At 34.1% G+C, this 27448-nt stretch overlaps 1 protein-coding gene across 1 annotated transcript in view; it reads right to left on the reverse strand.

Moving 5' to 3' along the window:
* Positions 1–17082: 17082 nt before the first annotated feature.
* Positions 17083–27448, reverse strand: part of LOC120351880 (MRN complex-interacting protein) — a 68550-nt gene continuing 58184 nt past the window's right edge. The window contains exon 4 of the transcript XR_005571601.1: positions 17083–17271. The gene's annotated coding sequence lies outside the window, so the exon portion shown is untranslated. The remainder of the gene's footprint in view (positions 17272–27448) is intronic.

A 27448-nucleotide genomic window follows, 5' to 3' on the forward strand; every position in this document is an offset into this window, starting at 1 on the left:
CAATAAAATATGCTAACATTTATTCCAAATGGGAAATTATAATTTTTCATTATGTAAATTACGGTACGGTACCACATAGTTAATCTATTATGACTATTATAACAATTATAAACCGGTAGACGATGACTTTTGGAACTGTGTGGTACTTGTATCAAAGTGCAAATCTGACTGCCTGCACCATAGTGGAAATGAGCATCATCGAACGAAATACTCTTATTGTAACTGCAGAAAACTTCTAGTAAGTGACATATCTGATTCGATATTGGAATGAATTTCACCATGTGAGGAAAATAATGTTACTGATGATATATCAGGATCAAGTTCTGTGAAACAAATATGATAATTGTTGAAACGGAAGGAGCTCTTAAAAATCCTCATTTTCAAAGAAAAAAATTATCATTTTTTTTAATTGATGAATATGAACGTTTCAAAGTTGGAATGCTTTTTTAGAGTCAGGATAAGATTAATCTACAAGTTACAAACGAAAAAAAAGCTATTAATGTTAGAGAAATTCAGTTATAGCCTTATGATATAGAGTACTGAAATGAAAATTAAGTTTTCAATCACCCCATGGTTGAAAACCAAGTCTCCCAAAACAATATTTGAATGGGTCAAATAGAGAAATATTGAAAATTTGGAAATGAGTGAGACTTTGCATCAATTTGCACCATTTTTTGAAATTTGAGAGCATTTTAGACATTTAGCAGATCTATGTTTAGAATTTTTCCACATTAATTACCACAATATCAACTTCTCAACTACACAAAAAATGTTTAGAATTGGCTGTACAACATTTTTAAATCAAATTTTATCAACCAAGTAAAATCAATTTAAAATCTAAATCCAAGTAAAATCAATAATTTGAAACTGGTTTCTTAAGAAACTTACAAGCAGTTCTCATAGCCAAATTAGCTACCGAAAGATTGCTTTAATTTGAGTTTGATGAGCCATATTCTACCATCGTTGGATCTGCTCTCTATAAGAGAAAATAAGCATTTATGGAACTATCATAAGAAGATTTTTCTCTATTTTGATTGGAACAATATTAACTTTTAATAATTCAAAAAAATGTGAAATTATCATTAGTATTATGGTAATTGCCTCACAAAATAGAAATACGCAGGATAACAGCACTGTACTATTACTCATTGACTCCAAGGCCTTTGGAGGTACTCTACGGTACAATGGTGTTGTAAAATGAGTGCCCAGGACCTGGGACTGTCTGAAACTTTATTTTTAGCATTGAAAAAATCATATATCCAATGTCGAATTATTTTTCACATTACAAATAAAGGCTCAATTATTGTATTTTTCCTTTAGGGCTACTTTTGAATATAAATAAAAATTTAAATCTGAGTACCCTTATTAAAATTATTTAGTCACGACATGTTTCGGCTATATAATCGAGACTGTCGTGATTAAATAATTTTAAAAAGGGTACCCAGATTTATATTTTTATTTATATAGACTCCATTATGTATTCAACAAATATTAGTTGCTTCTCAACTGAGAGCAATACATATTCTTGAAAATCATATACATTTTAGAACAGATCACAAACTCTCCACAACGACAGACTCTATATTATGAGAAGAGAGCCAGTATCACGTAGGTAGATTTGGAAGCTCCACAGCTTAACTCGAGCATTGAATCATTGAATGTATGAAGATGACAAAGTGATGTAGTTGCTGGCTGCAGATTCACTTCAAACACTGTCAGCATAGATTGAATGGGTAGCATTGGTGGGCTGTTGATAAGGAATGGTGACAGGCGGAGTGAGGCACACATATGCGGGGTGGGGCGAGCCAGCCAACTACAGAGTATATTGGCTAAGTGCTTGCTTCCCTTCAGCGCTCCAATTGACAGTCGTTTTTTTACGCTCGTCATATTAAGCTTATTAAGACGAAGCCCCCTTGGCGGGGCAGAGCCCTGATCGCCGCGCCGGCTTTAGTCGTCGGTCGCGTCGGCAGTAGGCAGGCAGGCAAGCAGGCCCGCACCCACCTAGCTCTTGACCCTTGGACTGAGGGCTCATCTGGTGACCCTGGCTCACACATCTTAGTGCTGTTCTCCCATCAACACAGTGAGTTGAGTCCCGCCAAAGTGAGTACTGTTTTCCAATAATAACATAAAAACTTTAATACCAATAATTAGTGTGTTTAGGTGTGGTATATTTGAAGAATTGTGCCCAAAACAGGTTGGTGATTCATTGAAAATAGTTGTATTGATAAAGGATTAGAATTAATATCAATAATATAATTGAATTAGTGTGGTATATTTGTGAAACTGTGTCCAGAACAGGTTGGTGATCCATTAAACATATCTGTACTGATAAAGGAGTTGAATTAATATTAATACTATAATTGAATTAGTGTGTTTAGGTGTGGTACCTACCTTTATTTGAGGAAATGTGTCTAAAACAGGTTGACGATCCATTGAAAATATCTGTATTGATAAAGGAGTAGAATAAATATCAATAGTATAATTGAATTAGTGTGTTGAGATGTGGTATATTTGTGGAATTGTGCCGAAAACAGGTTAGTGATATCTGTATTGATGAAGGAGTAGATTCAGTTACATACTTATCAATTATTGTGCTGTATTGACATAACATAATATAGGGAAATACTTGCTGAGAAAAAAATTCTATTGGCGGATTCGTCGACAATTATTGTGCCCCAAGCAGATTGGCGATTCATTGGTAATATCTGTATTGATGAAGGAGTAGATTCAGGTATGCATCTATAAATTATTGTGCTGTATTGACTCAACATAATGGAGGAAAATACTTGCTGAGAAAATCTTTCAATTGAAGGATTTGTCGACCCAAAACATTTTATTGGAATGTTTATGGAAGAAATCTGTCTCTTCTAAATCTGTAGAGGACAGAGTAGTAGCTGTTCCAATGGTTTCAAATGAATGAATGAAATACGGTAAGTGAACAATAATACGGAAATCTTAATTGACAATAATTGTCCCCTACTGATTGAAGAAGAGATGCACGTTATTTTCATAGAATAATTGTGGAAGTTTGAGTAAAAATAATAATATAAATTATATTTGTATAATATAATTCATACAATGACAATAATATAAATAGATGTAATTCAAATTGAAATAGCTTCATGTAGATGTTTTATTGCTGGCTCCAACAAGTTGAGGGTAGAACCAACGCGAGTATATAGAGATAAGAGTATAGGATAAAAAAAAGGAAGCACCTTGACATATCTGAGGGGGAGTTATCCAATAGAAAATATGTCTCCAAAGTATTTCACTTTGAAAAATAAAAGTTGTAAAATGTTGTGAATAAATTTTTTAATGTCTGATGGTAATAAAAAGTTTTAAAGAGTGGTGAATTTTTAAAGCGGTTGCTGAAAATTAATAAGTCTTTCATCCAAAAATCTACAGACATCCTTCACAAATCATTGAAGAAATCCAAACTTGAAATATATAACTTTGTTATAGTTCAGACACTGTGTTACTTGTAAATATTTGAAAAAAGCTTACTTTTCTTGGAGTATTGAAGTATACTCCAAGAAAAGTAAGTGTTTTTTTTTCAAATATTTACAAAAAGTAAGTGTTTTTTTCAAATATTTACAAGTAACACAGTGTCTGAACTATAACAAAGTTATTTTATAGTATTTCGTCATGGAAAGCAACATTTTATAATACTGGGTGCGGCAGGAAGGGTGGATGTTTTTAGAACAGATAGTATTCTGATTTAGGTAGTCGGATTGGGCCAGCTGAAGTGAACATGTGTTCGGTAGATCATACCAATTTTGCTCGAGAAATGGAGGCCATATTTGACCAAAATGAAAACATCATTTTGTTTACGACAGATGAAGCACATTTTCATTTTAATGGTACCGTTAATCAGCAGAACTATCGTTATTGGTCAGATGAAAATCCAAAATTAATGCATGAGAGACCATTACACAGTCCCAAGGTGACAGTTTGGTGTGCTGTGAGCAGTATATTTGTTATTGGTCCATACTTTTTTGAAGACGACAACGGGACCACTGTAACTGTAACCTCAGAACGTTATAGACAGATGTTCACTGAATTCTTCCTTCCTGAATTAAGAAGGAATCGTATTCCTATCCGGCAAGTATGGTTTCAGCAGGACGGGGCGACAGCTTACACAGCAAGAAATTCAATGGAAGCAATTCGGGCTGTTTTTCGTGGTCGCATCATTTCTCGGTTTGGTGACATTGATTGGCCTCCTCGTTCTCCAGACCTGTCCATGTGCAACTACTTCTTGTGGGGTTTCCTGAAGTCACGTGTTTACCAGCATAAACCACGTACACTTCAAGAACTAAAGGGAGCAATTCGTGAGGAAGTCGAACAAATTGGCAGGGAAATGTTAGAAAGAGTACAATCCAACTTCCGAGAGCGGCTTGTAAAGTGCATTGCTGAAAACGGCCGTCACCTGTCAGATATTGTTTTCAAACATTAATTTTCTAAAATTGTAAAATAATGTGAATATTGTTCTGTAAATAAATGTTTTTTCATGCATAGGTAACGACATATTACTTTTTTGAAAACCGTTCATCCTTTCTGCCGCACCTTGTATATGCCTACTGTATCGTGCATATAGAAAGTGAACTAACATGCCTTAGTTCCGGTTGCACAAAAGCCGGTTAAATTTTAACCGTGATCAATTTCACGAAAACCAATCAGAGAAGGCGTTTTTGAATAACATGCCTTAGTGCCGGTTGCACAAAGGCCGGTTAAATTTTAACCGTGATCAATTTCACGAGAGCCAATCAGAGAAGGCGTTTTTGAAAAGACGGCTTCTCTGATTGGTTCTCGTGGAATTAATCACGGCCCTAGAGTGAATAGCCATTAAGAACGATGAACAACAACTGAAATTTAAAACATTATTGAACAAATAATTAACAACAGTATCTATGAGCATTCTTGAAGGAAATTTCATTCCAATTCCATCTAAGAAGTATGATAATTCTATTTTGGATAAATTTTTAGGGCCAGAACATATTCAGCGTCTTTTAGACGGCATTTTCTAAGTCGGCAGGGCAAGAAGCTCTCCTTTTGGCTGATTGGGATGGCATAAAAAAACGCTTAATGTAGTCTGTCCCTTATTATTAGATAGGACATCTATGATGAGGTCCACGTTATAATGACAGTGGATAAAGATAGGGGAACAGCGTTGCCGATTCTCTGCCTTAATTAACTATATTTCTACATTGTTAAAACGGATTTGGCAACGTTGCTGAGCTACAGGAAGATAGCACTATCTGTTTTGTCGAATGATAGACAAGGATAGCAACACCAATATTAATCAAATACTGCATTTATAACGTGGGCCTCAAGTTTCACTCCTCAATATAATACGTGATAATTAAATTACCTACATATAAGATTTTATAAATAATTCGGTTTGAAATAAAATAATTATTGTTTGGATTCAAAGTATCTGTAATATTCAATTAGATGAGTAGAAGAATCAATAAATTCTTATGTATCTAGTGTACTGTAACCAAAGTATTGGTACCTGGCCATGGATACATTCTATAAGATACCTTATCATTTATATGACATTGGTAATGACAAACAAGTTCTCAATTATTTAGGCCTATTATTAACATCTTGAGGGCCATGCAATCGATTGCACAGTAAAATATCAGTAAATACTGATATACTGATATCGATTGCAGTAAAGACGTCACAGCTTCATTGACCTGAGGTGGCTTTCCTGATTTGAACCTTCAATATACGAGAATAATTTGATCAATTATCAAAATATAAGAATGTACATACAATCACGTAAGCTTGGATAGTGCTTTAAGATACTGCAAAATCTTGACCACGATTCCATCAAATCAATTCAAATTTCCATGATTCAATCCAATTTTCAAGAATTTTCAATTTAATTACCTCACATGCGAATATAGCAAAAAAATTATTCTTGCATGTAAACTACAGAATGTCTCGAAAATCTCTGTTGCTGGGTTCCAGCTTCGAGATCCACTTTTTTTTCAGAAATCAGCACTTAAATAGACATTATCAGATTCATGTCATCCCTGATTGTGATCAGCTTTTATGCAATTGGTTTTTTAATTTTTGTAGGGTTAAAGTGGAGCGGTAAATATAGAGTATCAGAGAAGATAGCTGAGAGGTTGAGGATAATGCATTCATCTAAATTTCTTTACTTCCTTCTACCGCATGTAGGTACCCTTTCTTCGCCGCTCCACTTTACTCCGTACAAAATTACTTCTGACTTGAGAGGAACATGCGTAACAGAGAAGGCACAAGAGATACAACGGCAGCGATGGTAAACTTACGAAGTTTCCTCTTTGAAAGCATTGAGTCGACTGAGTCTAATTGACAAATTGGCAACCGCGCTTGTACTTATGACTTTATCCATCACTGTAATTGGCTGATCTCCCTCCATTTCTCTGCACCGCATATTCCTCCAAGTCAAAGGTAATTTTGACGGAGTATTAGTTCTGATCACACATTCGAATGAATGCATTAACACTCAACACTCTCAGCTAATTTCTCTCATACCCTCTACTACCTTCACCACTCCGCAATTCTAATTTGAATACATGCATTACTTCTGGTGATACAGATGCAAAACGACAATGAGCTTTCTCGTAATTTTCTCAGTGTGAATCAATTTGAGACATTATATTTCTAACACACACATCAGATTTGTCAATCATGCACAATTTATTATATTTTTCATTTAGTGGGAATTGATTCATACCTCAGCATGAAATAAGATAAATATAGATTGAAATCAGAATATCTCCAATATGTGTAACCTTATATAAATTTGGGAGAGGAATAGCACAAGGTTACCTTATTTTTTCTCTCCCTTCATTTTGATGATCTACTTATTGTATGAATCAATAGAGAATATTATTATATTATATATTAAACGGTGACAATAGGGCCGATAATCGCCTCATATTGGTGTACCCAGCCAACAATGTAACTCTGATGCGATGGCATTCTTCTCACAGCTGTGATGTTTCATTAATTGAGTTAAGCTGGCTCTCAATTGATGAGAGAACTACGGCGAAACCGCGCTCAAGCACACCAGAGTAGGAGGCCATTGTCGAGTTGTTACAGATATAATTTATCAAACGGATAAAAACGGACTCTGGAAGATTCCATCTCAGATTATACTGGTAGTTTAAGTAGATTATAATGGTGAAACGTGAGGGATTGAATGGAGTTGTGGGTTGACGTAGCTTCCTCTTTTCAGAGTGCTATTCTACGCCACTGTAATCGGGCAGAGAGACATACGTAGCCAAAAGCATAGTGAACCCACGTACCGTAATCTAAAAAGCTAATAATGTCAAAATATATACATAGGTATACGGATAGGGAGGAAGAGTAGCACATACTTTAGGAGCAACATATCTAATGAAGTATCATTACAGGCATGCAGGATTGGATGGGAGAGTAAGAGAGAGGAATATCTCTATATATTTCGATTCATTATGACGCAATGCGGGTCAATTGGGGTCCCCCTCTTCCGACTCCCCCTTCACCCCTCGAACTACGAATTGTGAATACCCACAGCGAAATAGACCTAAGAGACCGCCTGGTATTTAGGAAGCGATAGTATCTCGACGCTAGGCCCACTTGTATGAATCATGCTTTTTGTGATTGTTAGACTCCGCTATAGAGGAGTATGAGCGTTAATTTCGATTACTTCTCTCTTATCTTACATCTTTTTTCAACTTAAAAATATAACTTTTTGAATGTCTAAGCTACTTATTTTTTACGAGTTTCATCTACAAAAAGAGGATAAAAAATATGTAAAAAATGAAATAATGTGGTGTACACAAAACGATTTCGTAGCAAAGTGTGATATTGCGGTGGAACAGTGTCTTAGACAAATGCATATTGGGCAGTTCTATTTTATATCTGTACAGGCCATCTTAATAAATATAATATATTATGATTATTTAAGTATTTCAATTCAATAAGCAATAATGATGATTAGAAGGTTGATTATAAAAATGTGTCTTTCCTACAGACCAAAGTAATAGGACAAAATATAGGAATCAATTAAGAAAAGTCATTGCCTAGGCTAATTTAATTATTGAGATGAGATTTGGTGAATCAAAAGCTTTTTGGATTCAGCTAGTGAAAAGTAGTTGATGTGCTACTCATTCTGCCAGGAATTTTTCTAGATTAATTTCCCTCACATAGGTAGTCTCACTTCTGAAGATTTGTGTAGATAGCGGAAGAACAATTGTATGCAAAGTATAAAATTTTCTGTGTAAAAACTCAAATGCAAATTGAAACACAAAATAAAAAGGTACGATTATTTATTACCGGTATCTTTATGAAAGCTTTGCTACTTTTCCATTATTCCACATACATAATATATTTACATAGATCATGGACTTATTTTGGATTCAAATAGTGTAAAAAAATATATCTTATCCTATCCTATACTATCAAATTTCTGTTTATATGTCTGTATGTGACCAGATCTTGAAAACGGCTTCGATTCTTACGAAATTTGGAACATAGTAGGTTAAAACTTCGATTTCACTAGGTCTTATCCCTAGGAAAACTCGCTAAACGAAATTAAAAGGATAATAACTTGGAGAAAAAACTGCGATTTTCGTCGTTTGTGGATAATGTAAGTGAGTGAGCGAGTGCGTCTGTGGAAAATCAAAGTATTTTCAACCCCAAAATTCATAAGCTGACGTATAGCCAGCTGTAAAATATAAACACGACCTAAAAGATGAAGAAACTTCGATGATTTGAAAGGTGAAATTAATCATAATTGATCAAAAATAATAATCTTATTTAAAATAGAAACATATCTTCGTGATGTTTCCAAATATTCGTCAAATATTTAAATTTGAGTAAAGAACACATGAATCGCATTATTCGAAATTAATGTTAACCTGGATCCTTGTTCCCATTATTACTAGGCCTACAGATTCAGCGCAGATAACATAACTAGATTTAGCAGCACATAACTATGGATCGAATACCGCGAACTTTTAACTTTTGGAAACGGTCTACAAACATTTAAACACTACAGTTTCACCGCAACAAATACGCCATAACAATGTGCCGCGGATGCGTCATTGCATCCACTTTCATACAGTTAGCGCTGAAATGGAAACAATCTAAGCAATAAGTTGTAATATGCCTAATATCTTATCACTCGCTGTGCTGGCATAGCTCGTGGTGTTATAATGATTATGCGAGTTTCCAGAATGGAAAGTAGACTTGAAAGAGGCCAGGAGCTAAGTTATTATAGAAAAATCATAGAAGAGATTACTGAAGAAAATTTAAAAATATAATCTTAAATTATAGATTCAGTTTCATGCAAGTTGAAAAAACTGCTCTTTTGAACGACAAATCAGTTGTTTCATTGGACACGATAGGCTACTAACTTGATAGTTGCCCCCTGTGGGTTGGGGGTGCTTTGCAGGGGTGCTTGCTTTGAGTCTAACATCGTACTCAAGAATGTGTTGAAAACCAGAATTCATCCATAGTATCCCTGCGTGTCGTAGGAGGCGACTAAAAGGGACCCCAAAGCAACTCCAGAAGGTGCCTTGCCTTCAAACCCATGGGATCTGCCCCATCAGGGCAGTTTAGGAGGGGCAAAAAGAAAAACCCAAGAGACCAGTGATGGGTGAAACTCCAGGCAAAATGTAGGTAAATAGGCTGAGGCTGAGTCGAGGGTGACCAGTTGCCCTAGAGGCAATTTGGCGACCTCTCCTTCAGCGGAAGGACCTACCAAAAAGCCAGGAGTGGAACTCACGTAGGTCACGAGTTTGTGGCTGGAGAGGCCAAAACTCACCACTGCTCAAAGAAGGGCGGCCATTCAGGCAAAACTTCTTGGGAGAGGTGAGCCTTTTGACCCTGCAGAGTTTCGGAGGGGCATAAAGAAAAACCCTAGAGACCAGAGAAGGGTGAAACTCCAGGCACAAATGTGGGTTAAGAGGCTGAGTCGAGGGTGGCCGGGTGCCGGGCGCCCTAGAGGCAGTTCGGCGTCCCCTCTCTCAGCGGAAGGACCTAGAAATAGGCCAGGAGTGGAACTCACGTGGGTCACGAGTTTGTGGGTGGAGAGACTAAACCTCACCACTGCTCAAAGAAGGGCGGCCATTTAGGAAAAACTTCTTGGGAGAGGTAAGGCGAATACTTCGGTATTCCGAAGTTTCGGAAATGCAAAAAGAAAAAGCCCAAGAGACCAGAGCTGGGTGAAACTCCAGGCACAAATATGTGGGTCAAGAGGCTGAGTCAGGGGTGGCCAGTTGCCCTAGAGGCAACTTGACCACCCCTTCCTTAGCGGATGACCTTCAAATAAGGCCAGGAGTGGACTTTTCAGTATGAAGAGACTGCCAAACTTATCACACTGGATTGCGTCAAGCAACCAGGTGATGAATGGCATGTTAGCATAGGGAAAAACTCCTGGCTCTTGTAAAAGACACAGGTATTGGTTTGCCTAACTAACATACTACTTGGGAACACAATAAGCTTCGGTTGAATTGTGGAGGTCTTTGAACCTTTGGATCCTTGAATCTGTCCCTTCAAAAACAATAAACTTGATAGTTTCTATAATTGAAACAGCCCTAACTGTTGATTCTTCAATCGGTTAATTGTCAGCAACAATCTTAGATGAAAATCAAAGGCTTGGATAAACTATAAATTCAAAAGTGTTTTTTACAAATAAGACCAAGAGATATTTGAAATTGGAATCCAATTTTAACGTAATAGAGACCAATGGTTTGAAGGAAACATTCTACTGGTTTGGTACAGAGAATGCATCTATACTGAACTTTGAAATGTTTTTCACTCACCGGAGAGGTACTTGTACACATTTAAGAGCGTATATCTCGAAAACTGTTGGAGATATCACAAATCACCACAGATCAAATATTGTAGAGAATTTATCAAGCTTTATTTTTGAATAGTTAGTCATGTCGGTTGAACGCATTTTCCTCAAGATATGAGCGTGTAAGCAAAACATTGAAAAATGCAACTTTTAAACCACCCTTTAGCACAAGGGGTAGGAGTTGGGACTTTTGATATTTTCACCCCCTTACTGGTTCCAACAAAGTTGCGAAGTCAAAAATTGTGTTCAAAACATTCTCTCCAAATTCCTTTGTCAATTGGTCTATTTTTGCATTACTGAAGATCTCACACTCAACACTGAAGCTGCTGCAAAAGTCGTGGGGATGTCCGTAAACTTGTGAAATTATACATCAAATTGAATAGAATTTGATGTTCTAAAAGCTTATGATCAGCATGAATTTTTCCCATCGATATTAAAAAAGTTATAAGAGCAAAAATCCAAGGAAGATGTGTTTTTCAAAAATGTCACATCTTTTAGAGCGGATATATTGAAAAGTAAAAGAGATATTGAAAAAGTTGTTAGATCAATATTGTAGGAAATTATGTAAGCTTTAATTTCTTATAGAATAGTTGAGTCTGTAAAATCCATAATTTTCGAGTTAAATGCGAGAAACCAAAAAATGGTACCTTTGAACCACCCCCACCCACTTAGCACAGGGGGTAGGGGTGGGGACTTTTGATATGTTTACCTCCTCACTACCCTAAACAGAACTGCGGGGTCAAAAATTGTCTTCCAAACTTTTCCCTCTATACCCTTTTTTGAGCATTCATTGCCTGGACTATTATACGTTAGACTACTGAATTTTTATTATTTCTATGGTATAAGTTATTCAAATAGATGAATCAACAGAAACTTTAAGTTCGGCTAGGAATTTATAATATGGGAAACATAAATTTAGCATGTAGAGTTTCCCGTTTTTTGAAGGAATGAAATTATTCTTTTTTTATTTTTACTTCATTATTTAGCGTATGTTAGATAAACAACACATAAAAAGCTTAAGATGGTGTGTAGTTTCCGGTCACTAGAACGAACATAAGTTTGTCTGACCGCCATTATTTACTTTATTATAGCGATTACACTGCACAATCATAGGGCCGTTAGAAGTAGGCTGAAAAAATGAAAAACTGAAGTAGGTACCTACTATTGACCAGTAGCATTGTAATAATACGAATGGCAATACTTTAAAATTGTATCATATGGTCTTCAACTTGATAGCTCGGCTTTAAAGATTTAAAAAAGAAAATACATCAACTCAATAATAAATAGTACCTCTACATAAACATAGAAATAAGCCCAGATTCATACTCTAAATATGAATCTTTCTATCTTGGAGAATGTGTAAATTTATGATATGGTGTAACTCTCCTTACACAACTTCTTATTCTATTGACATATAAATTATAAAATTTATTACAAATATCAAATAAGTAAGAAGAGTGTATTGCACTAGCTTGTTAATTACATTAATTTGTATAAAGCTCGATAAACAAAATACTCTTCAATTGCAAAAAGCTCAGTTTAATTTTCGTCACATCCACATTTATGTGATTAATGTGCATAAATGTGGATGTGACAAAAAATGTATTTTTTCAATTATGGAGAAATGCCAAAATATCAATTCCTAATGAACAACTTTCATTAAAATAATCTTTTACCATAGAGAGGTTCTGTAAAAAGTGTGGAAAACTCTTTTCAATTTCCATTGACATTGAAAGACTTGACCTTTTTCTTACAAGCCTTTTTCAACAGACTCTTGTGTTGATGAATCATATTTAATTGAATTTGCATGTAGCTTAACGTTCCAGGAAAAGTAACTGCTGGTGTTGTCTCCATTCGGACAAGTTATGCACAGGTAATAAATAATTTATTATCATTAAATCATTCATTGTTTTCAATTTGTCCTCTCTTTTGTTGTCCTTGATTTACTTTTATTTTTTCAATTAAATAGCCAGGTAAATTATATAACTTTGACTCAACTCCTTCAAACTTTTACAAGAGTTGGTAGGTAACACAAAATATTTTTCAACAAATCTTTTTTATATTTCTGGAAATGATACAAGATAGGCTACTGAAAACCAACCTTGGTTCAAAATAATCCTCATAATGTTATTTTGTTTAATTATGAGAATAATCAATGTATTTGGAGTTTTTAATTCATTTTCAATAGGTAATGAGTATTGATAAATATCGTTAACAATTTAAAAAAAAAAACTTCGATACTGTACTTTCATTGGACTTCAGAAAGTCTCATTCAGTGAATATATTATTAAATTTGCTTTGAAGTCCTATAGGGAAGGAATTCGAAATAATAATATTTTCATAAGCATATTTTACCAATAGTTACATTCTAAAATTCTAATCACTATCGTTATGGAATTGGAAATTATAATTTATTGAAATAAATAATTAATTTTCTGTAATGTAACTTAGTACGAGTACGAGTATTATATTGAAGAGTAAGAGTCTCAGCTACGCCCTGAATTTGCACTCCTTAGAAAAAAACGAGAGAGATCATTCTATTCTATCATATCTTGGAATTTATATCCTAGAGACCAAATTGGAAACATACATTACACAGAATACAGTAAACATTCATATAGCATAATATACGTAGTTGCAAATGAAGTAGCCTTCCGAATAATCTGTAGAGTACCTACCTATGTGTGATTTGTTATAAAATAATATTTTTCTTTTGAAATAAGATACTGTACTTGAATTCAATCATGTCTATAAATTCATACTGTATTATTTTATATTGCAGTTTTCATATTGTATTGATAATCACACCCCAAGACTGGAAGTAGCGAATAGGCTGTGGAACAACACTATCTCCAGCCAGAGCCAAAGAGCTTCACCTTCTTGAAGTAATTCCAAGATGATTGAATTGTATTGCTGAACCTTGCCCGTTCCTAAGTACTGGTGCCGTTAGGAGTGATTTGAAGTCTCCTGCAGCTCGAGTGCTTATCAATGGGGAGGGGTGATCTGCAAACCTTGCTAATGTTTACAATATTTACTGAGGGTTTGTGATTGAATACTAAACTGTGAAATCATTTCAAATATTGTTCTGTTAAGAAACTGATATAATGATAATAATAAATCTGATTTTGTAAAACGGTTCTTTAGAGTGAGAAATAGATTTATTTTATAGGAACCAAATCAATTTGATTGACATGGATGTTATTCACTAGAAATGAACATGTATTATTGATTTATATTGGTTTAAAAAAATATGGAAATACTACACAACTCCACAGGAAACTGCAAAGCTTATATTATATACATCACTTTAGAAGTCAGTTGAGAAATTAACAAAATACAAACTTTTGTTTGATTCATTTGTCTTTAAGAAAGTTAATACATTAAAAAAATTGACGAAAATAGTAGAAATGGGATAAGAATAATGTGGATTTTCCTTTTCTTTATCTGAGCTATAAAGAATGTTTTTCTGGAAGTACCTTTCACTAAGAACTAATGATTATTATTCATTTATTTATTGGATAGAGCAAACAATACAATAATTAGTCGGAAAATAAAAAACAGGCTATTGCCCAAAACTTCTTCAATTTCTTAATTTTCTCTTAAATAGTCCAAATATTATGTAGTCTATGTCCATTTCAATTTATAGGCTAGCCTACACTAAATCATCAATCTGAATATACAAATCAGAATGCAACAATCAATTTTAAATTTCGATAGATTGATAATGAAACTTTCGTAAAAACATGAAATAAACTTGTTATTAAATGATTACTTATGAATAAGGATTATTCTGTTCGTGTTTGAGAAAAATATTTTTTTTATTGTACAGATTTGATTTGAACTATCTTGTAGCAGTAATTTTCAAGTGGAAAATACTTTATTTTTTATAAAGTGTAACATGCTGAATTTTGGCAAAATGTTCTTTTTATCATTATAGACCTACCGCTATCATCTTCTGTATAAAGCAAAAATATAATATTGAGAAGGAAATAACAAGTAATAATTGCCAAAAAACTTGTATATTTTCAATTAAAAACTTCTACTTTTTACATTTTCTCTCATAAATAGTCCAAATTTTCATTCACACTCTTGAAGAGTGAGCCTTCCACTATTTCTATAATTCCGTTGGAAAAGCTCAGTACAGGTGTTTTTGAAAAATGAAAGGATCAACTTTCAACTATATAGAGGTCTGTAGTAATAGTATATTTAAAAAGAGTATATTATATTCTTGTCTCATGATTCGCATTCTTAATATTAATATTTCTAATATGAATTCATCATCACCCCCTTCATATTTATTTTAAATAAGTGTAATATAGTTACACGAAACATGTCTATCAAACATAGATGAATGAAATAATGATCAAGAATTAATTTTAATGAGATTAATACCATTCAATAGGCAATAAGGGCATTTTACTGCACTGGTAGCGTTTTTATTATATTAGTATTTGAAGTGTAGAAATAAAAGTACTTACTTGTCTTCTAGGTAAGTCCTACAGTCTGTTAGTTGACAGTAGATAGCAATAGTACTTATAGTTGAATCAATTATATAGAAATTGATTATCACATTAGAAAATATCTACGATATAAATAAGATACTACAATCATGATACACAACATGTATGATTGTGATTGGAAGAATTCATTGTTGAAGACAAAGTAGACTAAGATAAGCTGTGATACTGTAATTATTGTAGAAATTATTATAGAAGTAATAAAACACATCCATCTTATACTGTTTCCTGATAATTGATTTCTTCTGAAAGTATTATTCGGCGCACACATAAAAATTAATTAAAACAGATGAACTAATGGATTATTCCAACTACTATGACTTGTTATCCTTTAACTAAGAACAAATTGATTTCATATAAAAATATTATAATTACTTTAAACATTTTTATATAATAAATGATGGAGAAGTTTTACTGATAGGAAATGCGAAGGATTAATTTGAATATATGGTCGGTTACCTTAACCGACTTCTGAATGATTTGGAATAATCTTGTCCTCTTTTCAAATCAAATTTCATCTTGCCACATTAATAATATAATAAATACTTGTGTAAGATATTACTGTAAAGTTGGCTTCCAATAATGAAGGCTTCTAGCTCATTAGAACCTATCCTGTCTGCATTTACGAAGTGATGTTCATTCAATCAACACTAGGTACAGAAATCGCATTGATATACAGCATTAAAGACTGACAAAATCTCTTATTAGTTTTGAGACAAAAACTGTTCAACGAACTGCCTTTCCATTAACATTTTGTGTCACAAAGGATATTTTAAACAAGAGATATATAGTTGGCTAGTATTTTTTTCATCATATAATTTGTAATCAAAACTTTGAATTAAGGCACGATTCAAGGCATTACAGTATCGTCTATAACAAGGGATAAATAATAATAATTGCAGTCCTAGCGAACTCCACACAGTAAATAAATAATGTTCATATTTTCAAGATTAACAAAAAAATCTATTCGCAATATTTAATAAAACAAAGAAAACTTCCTTCAGTTATAACTTATTAGCTCAAGATAAGACGGAGTAGTTCATCATAACATTTTAAACTCTTAAAAATACTCTAAGCATAATATAAGCAGAAGTCAAATTTTAAATTATACTAGTTTCAGAAAAATGAAATATTAAATATAAAATAAGAGCCTTCAGTTGGTGAGGCTTTCTGAATAATGGATATATTGCAACTCGAATTTCGTTTGTTATAACCTAAATCTTGATCAAGTGCCGGTTGCACATGTCTGTTAAAATCACAAGAACCCATCAGAGAAGACTTTTATCGAAAAAAGGCACGATTAAAATTTAACCGGATTTTGTGCAACCGGGCTTAAGAGTAAGTAATAGGATATATCGAACTTGAAACAACAACTGTAAAATGTTTTCACTGACGATGAATCTACATTACTATTATTACAGTATTTAGATTGCTGTGCAGTTGTAGAAGTTCAGTGTAGAAGTGGCAGCTTGGGAAGTGAAACCAACTATTTTATATCATAAAATAGCTATGCATTTACATATTGTGCCTCCATGGTTCCCATTGGGTAACTCTAAATGGACTAGCATATAATGGCGGTCAGACAAACTTATGTTCTCCTGACCAAAAACTACACAACATCTTGAAAAAATAGAAAAAGTGTATATGCAGACATTTGAGACTCATGAGCTTTATATATGTTGTGTATCTGCCATACGCTTAATAAATAAATATGCATTTAGATAGATTTAATTTTTTTTTATATTTACAAAGTTATAAGGTTTTAACATGAGAAAAAGAGAAATTAATAATATTTCATCAAAACAAAACAATTATGTCTGATACATTAAAAAGTCTTTGAGATTTGGACCGTCTCTTTCGAGGAGATCATCAGGGAAGATATTATCCTGGATCCATGATAGCATTAATAACCTAGAAACACAAGAAATCATTAAATTTTTCAAAATATTCAAACAGGAAGCTATGAATCGAATTTATTTGTTTCCAACAAAATACAAGAATACAATGTACATTTATACACAGCATACATAATAGAATAAGTATAAGTTCACAATTATTGAAACTACGGTCACATGAACATTAATGTTTGTTTGTGAGTCGTGATTTTGAATATTATTATTGAAAAATTGAAAATAAATAAATAAAAGAAGGAGATGAAACTCCTACATAGATAAAACAAAAATGTTCCACTTGAATATTGGATAGAATATAAGAATTTAATTGAGAAAACATTGATAACAAGGTAAACATATTGGAGTAGATATTACAAATAGAAAACTGAAAATATTACAATAGGGTCATATGAAACTGTTGTATTCCCTGGGATGGGGACATCAGGAAATGATCTTACTTGCGAAAGATATTACTGTAAAGTTGGCTTCCAATAATGAAGGCTTCTAGCTCATAAGAACCTATCCTGTCTGCATTTAAGAAGTGATGTTCATTCAATTATTAACACTAGGTAATTATTTATTGATATACAGCATCAAAGATTGACAAAATCTCTTAATAGATACTAAGTTGAGCAAAATAATAATCAATCCTCAAATAACATATGGGATATATCTTTTACATTTATTTTTTATATATTTTGACGATCGTATTAATTGTGTCAATTATATATATTCATTGTATGATTGTCTTCATGGAGTTGCCTGTGAGCTCTCATAATGTAATATGAATGAATGACTAAAATCTCTCACGATCATCAGTTTCATAACCCACGCACAAGACTGGAGATCACGTGGGCATCAACCTCATAAAAAACCTGTGTCATTTTGCATTAATCGTTGCATTCTACAGGGGCTATTTTGAAAAATACAGTTACTGGTTTATCGGTAAAATGGTACTGATTATTTCAATAAATTAGTAGGGTCTCAGGGATATGGGTGTGATTAGAATGTGGTAAGCGAAGTTAATTATTGTATGAGGATAAAAATGTTAATTTCTTTTTTATTGTATGTAAATGTTCTGTACATTACGTCGAGCGTCATAATGTAGCTCACTATCATATGTGAGTAAGGAAACGTATCCATTTATAATTGCTAAATCCACTAAAAATCTCCCTCTTGTATTCTGGTTTTGAAAATTTTCCAAGAAAATTTAATGGCAAGAGTCATATTAATTTTTTCTTGCGTAGGTAGAAACTTGAAGAAGTTATGAAACTAATCTATGTGAACTCAGCTCCAATTATAAAAAATCAGTATACACCTTCGTCCTCTGATATGAACATTACAGATTTCGAGGACTGCGATTCAATAAGACCACTTCTCCTCCAATTGATAACTTATTGAATAGACTCATATTGATTGCTGAAATAGTTTAACTTCGAACAATTTTGAACAGGAAATGTACAAAACTTAAGTTTATACGATAGTTGAATAGCATATCGCATATAAGATAAGAGGATTCCAGGAGTTTTTAGCCTTCAAATACAGCTTTGAAGTTTGAAAAACCCCTTCAACTTCTAGAAAGAGGCGACTTGTCCGCTTCTCTGCTGCATCAAGAGTGCCAAATAGGTATGGTAGGTATCAATTTTCCAATTTTTACATTAGAAATGGGCGTAGACGAATATTTTATTTTCACATCTACTCATTACATTATTCCAATGTATAAATAGTTAAATGTGAATAATCATTAATCAATCTATAATTCAGTATAGCTCAAAATTAGATTTTTAAAAGAAAACCCACATAAAAAAAGAAAAACTGAAAAAGTTCTGTTGATGAAGTTGAAAAGTTGTTGTGTTGGAAGAGTTATGAATGAATCAAAATTTCATGGAATCTGTTCCTACGGTATTTGTGAGAATATTAATGGTCTGAACCCTCTTTTATGAGGGGCCACTGTCTTGCTATCACGATTTGTCTGTTATCTCATGCTAAACCAATACCCTAACATGCTTTTCAATAGTAGAATTAAATCAACACTACTCTTATGTCGTATCTGATTTTATTCCGTTATCGATATATAGCCTGATACACTATATCATTAGTATATGACGAAAAAGAGGAGTAAGATTTTTCAGGAATTGAGGCCATGGAATGTAATTAGTAAAAAAGCTGGCACTTTCATTTACGATAGATTTTCCAGATAGAAAAGTTTGCAAAATAGAAACAAAAGATTAGAAGCTCCAACTTCCAATAAATGCAGTAAGAACTCGATCATGAAATACCGTAATAATACAGGTGATTTGAAAGAAGTACGGTAGATTATTGTTAATTGGAATAATTGCATATCAATATGTTATGAGTGATTGGAATGTGACAAGGCATTGTTATCGCGGGAACTGATGCCCTGTCTGTCGACTTGATTACTTGGGGTCGAGGAGGTTCATTGTCGAATTATTTTCCCTATCCAATCTGATGAACTTTTCCCACAACAGTGAATCACCGTGGGATAGAATGTGCAGGTAAGAGGACCTCGGCAGTTGCCTTCCCGGCTTCAAAAAGACGTTCCTGAGAAATTTGTTGGGCCTTTGCAATCATACAGAGCGGGGGATAAGAGGGGGAAGAACAGCTATTGAAAAGAGCATGGCCTATTTTTCGACTGTCTAACGTACATCTATGGACTGAGGATGAGCCTTGAAATACAAAGTCGGGAATCTCTCAAAGAGTTTGCGATGTTATTGGGATTGAGATAGTCGAGTCCATAGAATTCCGAAAAGATGTGCGAGAGATTACTAGATTTAAATTGATTCGTCAAATATATAACGCTGAATGTTTAGCCACAATTTGATGAATGCTCGCTATCTATTTAATTAGATAGACTAATCATTCATTCAAAGTTATCACAGCTATGATAAGTTCTAAATAGTGTGTTTGTCTTTTCGGTCTCAGAATTTTATAGTTTTTCAAAGTTTGGAATTTTCTAATTAATTTAATTCAGAAGTAATTTTTAATTTAAAATGATTTTTGTGTGTTTTGAATTGTAAATTGAGTGTGTAATTGATGAATATTAAGTGACACATAACCTACCTAGCTACATTTGGACTGTTGTATAAATTAGAATTGGAACCGTTTTGGGCTTATAAGCCTGTGGTACTTTTCTGTGAGTTGTGTAATTCTGAATGATCAAATAAATAAATAATAAAACAATCAGATGTATTAAAATACAAGATACGATCATTATTACGTGGAGTAGTTTTGTATTCAGTCAGGAATTATAAAAATTGTAATTACAATATTGAGAACAGAATAAATAATTATTTACTGTCAAAATACAACACCGGCTACAATTATATGATCATTAATTTTGAAGCTAAATGGTTTTCAAACCAGTGTCATTTAAAATAATATTGATTTTAAATATTATGAAAAACTATGTCAATTTTTTAACTGTAATTAGAAAATATGATCATTAATTTTGAAGCTAAATAGGCTCATATGATAACGTGAATATCGTCTTTAAAATTCAATCTTACTGAAGATTATGATACCACCAAGTCGATAACTTTTGAAGGCCAACACTGAGGCCCTGCACAAACCTATCGATTTTTGTTCGTACGATATTTTTCCGTCCTTATGAATTCTATTAGATTAAACGGAACTTGACAAACATCATCTGTTTAATCTAATAGAATTCATAAGGACGGAAAAATATTACACAAACAAAAATCGATGTGTGTGTAGCTAGCCTAAGAAAACTTCTACTACTGCTACTTCAGATCACATAAGATTATTTGTTTATGATGGTGTGGATTTCTTCAACAATATTGTAGTAAAGTAATGAGAGTGAAAATGCTCGAAAGATAGGTGATTTTATTTATTAATTTATTTATTTATTAGAACAGTCACAAACACGATATTTGGAAAGAGAAACAGGCAATTGCCCAAAACTTCTTCAATTCCTTGATTTTGGCACATAATTAGTCCAAAGTGAGGTTAAGTTTAAAATTTCTGTTTTCACCAAAGATTAACACTCAGAGAATACGTATTCGAGATATGACTGATGAATTTTGAATTTCGAAGGGTTGATAAAAGCCGGAAATAACACTAAACAATCCGAAAGTTTTAATAATATTAAAATAAACTTGAAAATTTTGAGCAGAAAAATTAAAACTACTATCAGCTGTTATATAGTTGATTTTAAAATGTTCACTTGAAATTCGAGCAAATATTGAAATCAACATGTATGAGAAGATCAATAAGATTTAATTCTTTGAATAATAAAATATTATATCCTTCTAAATATTGTTTCCTTCTCCAATGGTCTAGTAATGTGGAACGTCACAGCGTCAAAGCCAGCTTGCCAAATTGTTCCTGAACCAGTCCTCTCACATCTTTCTCCAATTCTCTCATTACAGTAATTTCTTTCTACCATTGCATTTTCCTTAGAAGAAAATCGCGTGCAACCAGCATCAGTTTCACTAATGAATTATTAATGTTTTAATTATTGTGATTCTAGATGGAAGTGGTCCATTCTTATGGAAGTTCACTATGGTTGACGGAACCTGTGCAATATAGCATCGCTAACTGGGACCGGAAGAAGCCAGCTGAGCGGTGCGGACAAGAGGCTGGTGAGGATCGAGGATAGTATAAAACTATCGTTGGATGAGGATGTCGCGAGACGAGTGGAGTAGCCAGCCAGCCTAGCGACTCAGCGCTCAGCGGCAATTAACACTTCCTGTGAGCTGAGCTGCTTCCTCCAGCCACCTTAATTATTGACGATCGCCAACCAGCAGCTAACCGATGCTTATAAACAGCCAGGCCCATTCCTCTTCGCCTTCTTCTTATTATTCTCTTATTCTTCAACATCATCATCATCTTGTTCTTGTTGTTGTTCTTCTTCTTATCCTCCTCATCCTCCTACAACTCCTCCTCCTCCGTTCTTCTTCTTCTCCTCCTCCTTCCTCTTCATCTTCTTCTCCTCCTTCTTCTCCTTGATCATCATCATCTTCGTCTTCCTCTTCTTCTATCACCTTCTTCATCATCTTCTCTTCCATTCTTCTTTTTCTTATCCTCTGTTCTTCTTCTTCCTCTTCTACTTCTCCTTCTCTTCTTCTTCTTCTCTTCCTCCTCCTTCTTCATCATCATCTTCTTCTTCTTCTTCTTTTCCAGTCCTTCTTCTCCTTCTTCTTCTTTTTATTCTCTTCTTCTCCTTCTCCTCCTCCTCATCCTCCTCCTCTTCTTCCCCACCCCTTACCTCTCCTCCTTCTCCATCGATAACATAATCCATCTGAATCCATCCTACATCGATCCAACTACAGTATATGGAACTTCTCATCCATTTCCATCTTGTCGCACTGCCCGACTCCCCCGCCCACACCAGCGTGGGAACGGATTTAGGCCTCCTCCACAAATTGTCAACGATTTTCTCTCCCAGCAATCGCCGAAAATCGAAAAACTTGTCGCAGGAATCTAGTTTTAACCTAAATTGTATTCTCAATGCTTCCTTAAACGATGGTTTGCTAGTTGTGATATTATTTTCTCACACAAACTGTTTGTCGGGTCTCACACGGTAGCTAGTTTCTAGTAAAGGTTGTTGAGTTTTTTGTGTTAAAAATATATAGGAAGTGAGTTGTCGAAGATTGTTGAGTAATATGAAAGATGAGTTCATATTGATGAGTTCAAGCATGGTCTTCCAAATTCAATTACATTGATGTTTCAGCTCATGAATTCTCAAAAATTAAGATTATGCTATTTGTGATTCCAGAAAAGACAGATTGATCATATGAAATGATTCCAATAGCGTTCATGTAGGCATAATTAAACTATAAATACTGGGTAACATCATAGAGAAACAATAGCATAAGTAGATATCCCATGGTATAGGGCGTTTATGTCGCAACTTTTACTGTTATCTCAAACCTATAGTCACGGAATAAGCATATAGTGTATCTTTCCTCTGTGCTATAGTCCACGAAGTTCTTTCCCGTGAAGCTTTATGACGCTGGTAGTCTCTCTTATTGTGCCGTTCATACTCTCTTACCCGGTCAAAACAGTAGAAATCGACAATAATCGGCTTGAGATAACAGTAAAAGTTGCGACATAAACGCCCTATACCATGGGATATCTACTTACGCTATTGTTTCTCTATGGTAACATTGTCTCTTCTTCTCCCATAATAAAAATATTATGACAATCAAAGTTCAATTCACTAATGAGTCGAGAAGAAATTACAGTAAATATAGCAGTTCACCCACAGCCAATCAATACGAGCTACTCGTTTAATGAATTGAGTAACATAATAAGATGAATTCAAATTGACGAGTTCAAGGATGTGTTTAAGGCCCAAATTCACCAAAAACGAAAACTGGGTTTGAGCGGCAGTTGGTCCCAAGTCAGATGATTTTGAATTGGTTTTGTAATATGATTTTTTGTTTATTTAGAATCAAGTGGTGCTCAAACCAAGTTTTCGTTTTGGTGAATTTGGAGATAAATCGTGAATGGTCTCCCAAATTCGATTACATTGATGTTAAAGCTCACTGAATTCTCAAAAATTGAGATTATGCGATTCGTGATTAACAGAAAAGACAAATTGATTGTATGAAATGATGCAATAGCGTTCATGTAGGCCTAATCAAACTAGAGACGTAGGATATCAATATCTTCTCTTCCTCCAGAATAAAAAATGTTATAACAATCACAATTGAAGTCACTAATGAGTTCGAAAGAAATTACATTAATAGTAGATAAGTTCAGCTACAGTAGTTCATTCAACTGAGCTACTCGTTTTATGAAAGAAACAATTTGTTTTTCATTATATTGGCCTACAATATTTATAGGACTGTAATATTATCTTGGTGGATAAGATAACATACTGAATATACATGACTAAGCTGCAGATGAGAAATTGAATCTGGGAAGAACCATAAGGTGCTTACAGATATACGCGCCGCGAACATGAGCAATTCAATTCAACGACAGAGCTACTAAGCATCACATCAAATAAGTTATTTATTTAGTACATGAACAAGTGAGACTACAGGCATTACACCTACCCTAAGTCAATGATAACGACTAGCTACGTTGTGGTCTGCGGTGCACTCCTATTGGAAGATAATAACAGCACCATTGCCATTATTGAGTTGTCTTCTAGTCTACTGAACCTGATGTCAGGTACATTTCTAAAAAGTTGTTTTGTTCCATTAAAATGTTCTATTAATCAATTAGATCAATGGCGATGGACAGACGGGTATGGAAGAACTGGGTCGAGGCTACCCCAACGCTGTAAAGGCGTGTGGGGAGAGACAGAGAAGAAGAAGAAGAGAATCAATTAGATTGGAGGAAGGGAAGTGTTCTAAATCAAAGTCTATGCAGTGGCGGCTGGTGTAAATAAAAATTGGAGGTTGCAATTGAATTTTTTTGTAGCAAATAAGGAAAAATTCAACAGGAATAATAAAATTGCCAAGATCTGTTTCTATGGAAGTTTTGTGCTGAATACACAAGTTTTCCTAGACATAATTTCAATCAGGGAAAAATAAATGAGAAAGTTTCAAAAATAAATTAATAATGGGTTAGTTGTTGCATTACAATAATAAACTGTCCTACCTTACTTGAAAAGAAAGTCCATTCTCCTGTCCTTCAACTGGGCGAACTGATCTATCACCCTCTGATTAAAGTCTGGGATGTCCATTATGAGGTACTCTCAATTGACAGCATTGCCAAAGCTGATAGCCTCTCTTCTGTCATCGAGTTTCTCAAGAATGTCTTTATCCTCTTGAGGGTTGAGAAGCATATTTCTGCCTCAGCTGAAGACATTGGCAATGTTATTAAAATTTCCAATAGTTTCAACGACTCACTAAAAGCTTCTTCCAATCTACAGTCTTTGATGAAGTTTAGAAGAGGTATTGCTCCAGTCATTTGTCTAAATTCTTTAGCACTGTAGAGTGTTTGTAATTTCATTTGCAGCTTATTTTCATTTAAGCACTTGAACTCACAGCAAACTGATTTTAGTGTATTTTCTCTCATAGTCAGGGAAATTTTTAGATGTGTATAGAGCAGTTGCAATTAGATGGCCTGTGAAACTGAAGCGCTCCTCTATATGATTTATTATAATGTCACAAACCTCAATACTTTCCCTCCTCCATTCAAATTTATTTTTCTTGGTTCTTTTGCTGCTTGGCTGCTCCGTCGAATCACTTTCACTCTCCAAAATTTTGTTTCTGACTTTATTCATATTTTCTACAAATGATTGTAGACAATTCCAAGTGATGGTGGGATCGTTAACAACGTTTTGGAAGTGCCAAAAAAAATATCCACATATGGCAAAATTTGTGAGAAAAAGTCCAGCCAGAAGATGAAATTAGCACTTTCGAGATTATTCAGGTGACCAGATGCTTGAGAGATTGTGCTGTCGTTTTTAATATCATCTGAATTTAATATTGTTTCCATACAATGAATCAAGTCCTTCATATGAGAACACACTGTCTGCACACTTCTGGTTTGAAAATTCCATCTAGTAGGCGTAGCTCTTGGTAGCCTCGCATGAACGATCTTATCCAATACGGCGCTTCTTTGAGGGCTTGTTGAAAAAAATGTACAAATACCTTGAAGGTTAGCGAAAGAAATTTTACACTTCTAGTAACAGATGCTGCTTTCGCCATCACTAAATTTAGTTGGTGAGCATAGCAGTGAATATATTGTGCATCTGATAATAAATTCTTCACTTTTGCCTGAACACCATTCAATACTCCGGCCATAATAGATGCACCATCGTATGTTTGTGCAATCAATTTTCATGGATTTTTAATTGCTCAATGATACATGCAGATAAACCATCAGCATCATGACTTGGAGGATTGATAAAAGTCCAAAATCTCTCGACAGGCTTATTATTTATTATGTACCTGTAGACAATAGCAAGCTGAAACTGATTAGAAACATCACTTGTTTCGTCGGCAATAACAGCAAAATATCTTGCTTCCTTTATTTCAGCAGCAATTTTATCATGGCAAACATTCAGCATTATTTGTAAGAGTTCATTTTGAATAGTTTTAACCGAAAACGTTTGCCTTATCTAAATGGTTCTTCATAACAGTATCCAGTTCGCTACTTAAATTGATCAAGCATTTGAAAACTCCTGGATTACTTGAACTGCTGCTTTCATCATGGCCACGTAATGCCAATTCAAATGCACCATAAACACGAATGCAATTGACTATAATACTCAATATATAACGATTTTTCCTCACTTGTTCATTTTGAATTTCAATGTTTTTTCTAAAGGCACTATCTAGCTGTTCAGCAATATTATTCTTTCCTAACAGTGCTAACTTGAGGCTATTTGAAATATGGGAATGATTTAAATCTTTAAATATAAAGCTAAATAATTTAAATCGTTGAAACCTATCTTTGACCAAGGATCTTCACCATTAAATAATAGAAAAGGAAACCTGATTTAATAGTCTGTTTGAAATTTGCAAGTTCTGGTGTAGGTCTTCTAAGCCTCTTTATCTCAATTTTTTCTTCAATTCGTCGTAAACTAAATGGATTACTCAATAAACTATCGATGGAATTCATCGCACTTTCGTTAATAAAACAATCACTCTCACTCACTTCTCACAGTCATAGGACATAACCTCAAAACAAGCACAGCACCAAAGACCTTAAATAAATATCATCTTTAAGGTCTTTGCACAGCACACACCACACAGCAAACGACTTTACCTTAATATAGAGAAAAACCAAATAGAACATTCGTAACCAGCTTGACCATGGTAAGATCATTACCCAGCAAACACTTTACACTACTCTTTTCCACGTGTTCGTATGACGACTTTTTCCAGAATTCAAAATTGGATCTTTATCATGCACATGCGCTAATATCCTTCAGCGCTTTAGGTGGACATTTTGCCAACTACAATGTTCCTATTTCGATATTCTAAATGATTGGATAATATGGGAATATACTAGAATATTGTCATTTAAAAACAAAAATCCAACAAGTAAGGTGAGACTTATTTTTATGCATTCGGTATATGTGGAATAACTGGAATTCTTTCAAGATAACGGGTAGCTTCAATATTCACGATTGCTGATACGTCAATCATATCAATAGGAATTCTACTCTGTGGCTATCCACAAAGTAGAATTCTACTCTGTGGCTATCCACTCTTTCTTCTCTGTGGCTATCCTCAAAATGCCTTCCG

This window comes from Nilaparvata lugens, chromosome 1 (genome assembly GCF_014356525.2).
Source record: "Nilaparvata lugens isolate BPH chromosome 1, ASM1435652v1, whole genome shotgun sequence".
NCBI classification, from domain to species: Eukaryota; Metazoa; Arthropoda; class Insecta; order Hemiptera; family Delphacidae; genus Nilaparvata; species Nilaparvata lugens.